Consider the following 6,066-nt stretch of genomic DNA (forward strand, 5'->3'; position numbering starts at 1 on the left):
CCTTTACTGCCTAGCTATTGGCCATTTAGCTTTTTATTAGACCAATCAGGTGCCTTAGGCAGGTAAAGCAACATATCTTTGCATAATTAGACAAATGCAGCATAAACAAATGTAACACATCTTTACACAGTTAAAGTAATATTCTGCAACATAAACAATGTAACACATCTTTACATAGTTAAAGTAATATTCCACAACAAGCAGAGGAGAAGGTTGTGGGGTATAGATCAGTGGCAGAGCACTTACCTAAAATGTCTGAGGCCCTGGGCTTTTCCCTAGAACTACCAAACCAAAACCAAACAAAACCCTTAAAACTGGAATCATATGTGAAATAGAGATTTTTGAGTGACAGCATTTGAAACCAAGACTTCAGAGACACCTGAGTTCAGAACCACTACCTGTTTCTTACAGGTGCTTTAAAAGGTAGATGTCTTTGTTGGTTTTGTTTTTATTTTTTTGAGATAGGGTTTCTCTGTGTAGCCCTAGCTGTCTTGGAACTTGCTTAATTGATCGGGCTGGTCTTGAACTCACAGAGAGCCTCCTTCCTCTGCCTGCTGAGTGCTGGGATTAAAAACTCTTGTGGGATTTCAATCCCTTTAGTCATTGACTTTTGGGGATTATGAATCCTAGGGTGTGGTCTTGTCTGTGGACATGATAGTTTATAATCTTAGGGAGATGGTCTAGCCCTCTTCTGCTCCCACACTCTCTTGGGTGGTCTGAGAGGAGCAGACAACTTGCTCTTTCCCCTGGACAGAGCGACTGGACTCTCCATGTGTGGCAGCGTCCAAACCATTCGGTATTAGTGAGTGTTTATCCCTATTTTTTTTTTTTTTGAGACAGGGTTTTTCTGTGTAGCTTTGGAGCCTGTCCTGGAACTCTGGAACTCTCTCTGTAGACCAAGCTGGTCTCGAACTCACAGAGAATCACCTGCCTCTACTGCCAAGTGCTGGGATTAAAGGCATACACTACCACTGCCCAGCCTTTTACCCCTATTTTATAACTAAATAAATTCTTAAGAACCCTTAACAGACTCTTGTGGCTTCTTGCTACACACAATGACAACGTGGCAGAGATGCCTTTTTGACTATGCCAATTTTATTTAAAACCAAAAGTCTTAATTGATGCAAGAGTTATGAAGCAAGGAAGTTTCCGAAACCAAAACAAAACAACCTCTTTATGATCCACCGTGTAAATAAATAGCTAGAAGATAAAACAATGACCTGGGAGCAGGGTGAGAACCACAGGAGTCAGGGAGGTGGCCTCGGGTCCTGTTGAGGCCAATGCCCGCCCATGCTGCTGGGTCAAGAGTCAGCTTCTCTGAACCCTGACCTTCAGGGCTCCTTAGGAAACAGTGGACACTGCCAATAGTGGGCATATTCACTGAGATGCTGAAGTGGGAACACACGGGAGGCAGAGCCTGTCACTGTTTAACCCACTGGAGGAGCTAACAGGAAAGCTTTACCTCATGGCCACACTCTCCCGGCAATTGCCACACACCTGTCCTCTGTCCCTCTGAACATTTGGTTCCCTTCCAGGGCCTGCTGTAGACAGGGCAGACAGACCAGGGCACACCCTCTCTGTGTCTTGGCTTCTGTCTTGGCAAAGCTGGGCTGGGACTCACAGAATGGAGAAACACGTCTTATTCAGGATGTCTGATACCATACTCATGAACACACAGAGAGCCAGTTCTTTTAAAGATATATTCTTTTTCTTCAAGAGAGGGTCTGTCTGTATAACTTAGGTTGGCTTTGAACTTTAAGCCCTCTTGGCCCAGTCTTCCAAGTAGGATTATAGCCCTGTGCCATACCTACTAACATTCCTCTTCAGTAGGGACTTGGGCATAGGTTTCAAGAGGTTACAGATCTACTTGTTCAAAGGCAGTTGGGGAATCAGAAGGTATCCACCCTACCATCCTCCACATCTTGGTAGCTGGCACCACTATTCCCCAGTCACACTGTTGCCACAGTGAAGCCTTTGCCAAGGCAGAAGTCCCAGAAGCCATCCTTCCTCCAAACAGCTCAACCTGATGGAGACTGTATGCGGCTACTAGTATACAAAATACGGCTTTGGGGGACTGAGGAACTGGATTGGGGTTTTTATTTTAATATTGACAGCCACATGTGGCTCTTGGCTACTGCCCTGAGATGTGTATTCCAGGGTTGCAGGGAGGAGTGTGTATAATCAGAAATTTCTCTCCCACCTGCCAGTTCCGGAATAACTGCCCAGAAGCTTAATATTACTTATAAATGCTTGGCCAATGGTTCAGTTTATTATTAGTTAGTTCTTACATTTAAGTTACCCATATTTTTTTTTAATCTATGCTTTGCCACATAGTTCATGGTTTGCTACCTCACTTTTTGTTGTTGTTGTTGTTTTCAAGATACGGTTTCTCTGTGTAACAGTCCAAGCTGTCCTGGAACTAGCTCTTGTAGAGCAGGCTGACTTCAAACTCACAGAGATTCACCTGCCTCTGCCTCCCAAGTGCTGGGATTAAAGGTGTGTGCCATCACCGGGCAAGCGTTACCTCATTTTTTACATGTCTTGCTTCCTTAGCAGCTGACTGGTGTGTCTCAGACTCTGTATCTCTGCTTGGATTTCCTGCCTGGCTCTATACTACCTTGCCATAGACCAAAGCAACTTTATTTATTAACTGAGAGCAACACATTTTCATAGTGTCCAGAAGGATCATCCCACAGCAAGTGCGTGTGGTGTGACTAATGGTGTGCACCAATCAAGGACTGCAGACAGTGGAGGGAAGAGCAGGGCCCAGATCAAATAGCACATTTGTAGGCCATCTGCAGGAATTTGGAGTTTCTTTTATTTATTGCATTTTATTTCATTGAGTTTTTCAGGCACCGGAAATGAAACTGGAAGCCTCGTCATTCAGTGATTTCGACTTTGCAATGACATGTCATGCTTGCTGTGTTGTTTTCATTTGAATTCAGGCAATGTGGCCACATTCAGGGGTGGGAACATTAGGGTAAGGATATCAGAAGGCAAAGATGGTTGGGACCAGGGACACCTTAGAGGTTGTTCACCATAGCTCACCACAGAAGGTCTGAACAAGAGAATGACAAGGACAGATTATTTGTTTTTTTCTTTGTTTTGATTTTTTGAGACAAGGTCTCTCTACATCACCCTGGCTAGCCTGAATGTCACTTTTTGCACCAGGTTGACCCTGAATTTACAGAGATCTGCCTGTCTCGGCATCCCAAGTGCTGGGATTAAAGGTGTGGGCCATATGTCTAACACAGTTGGTAGTTTTAAACAGAAGGAACCTAGCTGGGCGGTGGTAGCATACACCTTTAATCTCAGCACTTGGGAGGCAGAGGCAGGTGGATCTCTGAGCTCGAGGCCAGCTTGAACCACAGAGTGAGTTCCAGGACAGCCAGCACTACACAGAAAAACCCTGTCTTGAAAAAAACCAATAAAATAAAAAAAAATAAAAGAAGCAACCTGTTTGGTGCCATGACATATACTTACAATCCTTACTAGGAAGACTAAAGCAAGATTGCTTACAGTCAGAGTTCAAGACCAGCCTGGGTGACAAATATCAAGAGCTTGTTGGAAAAAGAAAGGAAAGATGGGAGGGAGGGCAGAGGGAGAAGCCATACAACACATTACAAGAAAGGACCAACTTTTACTTACTCAATTAGTGCAGCTTTTTGGATAATGGCGCAATAAATAACCTTGAATGTTTATTCTTTGACCTGGGTGTAATGATTTCTGTAGACAGAGTCCAGGAAATGCACCTCTCGCATTGTCGTGGGATTATTTCGTCCAACTTAACACAAGCTAATGAGACCTCTTCCTAGGAAGCTCAGACAGTTTCAGGATTCCCAGGGTAATGTAAGCAGAAAACAGTTCTAGGAGAAGGAACTTCAGTGGGGCGATCGTCACACTGGGCAGGGAGCTCCAGGTATGCGGTTTTCCCAAGTCCTCACTCATGCTGATGGGCTTCTAGGTGATTCATCTGCTTCTGAGTCACCTGTGATGTAATTAGCCATTGGCTCATGAGGCTAGAATTGGTTAGGACCGTGTTTATGGTCTGCTGTTGGTGACCAATCTCAGATGAATAGATGTCTGTTTATATCTTCCCAGGAAAAATCACTCAACACATAAGGGTGGTGGCAAATTTCCCTTTTTAAAAAACATCTCTAGGGGCTAGAGAGATGGCTCAGCAGTTAAGAGCATTGACTGATCTTCCAGAAGTACCTGGGTTCAATTCCCGGCACCCACATGGCAGCTCACAACTGTCTGTAACTCCAGTTCCAGGGAACCTGACACCCATGGCAAAACACCAATGCACATAATAAACAAACAAACAAACAAACCATCTCTAAAACCTGGGAGTTGTGACTGGTATCTTCTCTTCACCTCCTGTTAATTCCAGCCCAATGATGGTCTCAAGTCACTTGTTCACATGACCTGGCTGCTGTGACCCCAGGATACCACCATTCTGCTAAAGGTTTATCCCAAAAGGCCTACTTTCTGTCTTCGCCAAATACTAGGTTGCAAACAGTTAAGTCAGACTCTGGGTAATTTAAGAAGACCTGGAAGAGACTAGACAGCTTCTGTCGACTTTCCCATGCCAGGAAGAGGGGGCTTAACACCTCTGTCCTCTCTCCTGACCCTCCCCCCCTGCTTTGCTCCCACAATGAATTGCAAGTTGACCTCCAACTGTCTTGCGTTGATTCCTTCCTTGGCTTCAGAGATCTGCTTGGAAACATGTCATGCTACCAGGAACTCAAGAGGGTAAAACGTTTTCCTTTCTCTAATCTCAGTTTCAAGGCTTGCCTCTGCATCTCCTAGGACTCCACCCAGAGGGAACCAAACCAGAGCACCTGTCTTTCATGGCACACCTCCACAGTGCAACCTGGAGCCCCTTGGCAAAGCAAATCTACTCTCTTACTTAAAAATCTGGCTCCATGACTCCCCAGCACCCTCAAAAGGAAGTCTGAGGACCTCTTTGATCCAGGCTTTATCCAAAATGCTAACCTCATTTTATGCACATCTCGATCTCCCCAAAACTGCACAGACGCTCTGCCCTTGGGTACTACATAAGTCAGCCACCCTTCCCTCCTCTACAAATGCTTATTTATGCTGCCCTTACCTATGCTGCCCTTGTTTAAATGTATTTCTTTACTTATATTAACTAGTTAATTTACTGTATGTAGATAGAGCACAAGCAGAGTTGATGGTCCTCTTCCACCATGTGAACCCCGGATCAAATCCAGGTCTTCATATTTAGTCAGGCTTGGCCTCAGGTGCCTTTACCAGCTAAGCCATTTCACCAGTCAACCTTTACAGATCCTTGAGAATGCAGAAAGCCTTCTTTGGCCAGATGGTTCTTTCCACCCTCCACGCCATCAAAACTTCTCCCACATTCTCCCTCAGCCCTCGGATCTCATCTGGACACAACAGCCTTTGGTGCCTAATAGTCACGAGTCAGAGTTATCGTTTGTAAGTACAAGTAACCGGTCTATGGACTTCATATGTCATTGAACAAACCCCTCTTTGTAAGCCACAATACCTTCCACGACCTAGCTGACACCCTTGCTTCTTGTCTCACCTCAGACCACTGAAGTCTGAAACCGCCCACATTTTTTCCCCTGGCTAAACTTACTTTATGTGCAAAGCCTTAGCTGGGTCTTCTCAAATGTCACATCCTGAGATCCCTTCTCGTCTCTTTAATGAACTTGGGCTTGGGCATCCTAAGCGCGCTCTACCACAAAACTATATCCCTAGATCTTTTGTTTTAGCAGCACGCGTCATTCTAAAACCACCCGTTATTATGCTCACTTACAGGGTTATTACCACCTTTCTTCCCGCCAAGTACGTAAGCACTGAGAGTTTAATTTTTTTTTTTCTGTCACCTCTATATCCGACACCTGGCTGGGAGCCTGGGACAGTAGCAGTATTTTTGCAGGAATGAATGAATATGGATCAAAGACACTTAGTTGAATCCGGTTGTTCCTTAATCCCCGAGTTTGGGCAAGCCTCCGTTTCCTGCTGGGCGAAAAGGGATGGGGAGGAGGAAGTGAGATATTGAACTATACTGCATTG

Source organism: Myodes glareolus, chromosome 14 (genome assembly GCF_982192425.1).
Source record: "Myodes glareolus chromosome 14, mMyoGla1.1, whole genome shotgun sequence".
Taxonomy (NCBI): domain Eukaryota; kingdom Metazoa; phylum Chordata; class Mammalia; order Rodentia; family Cricetidae; genus Myodes; species Myodes glareolus.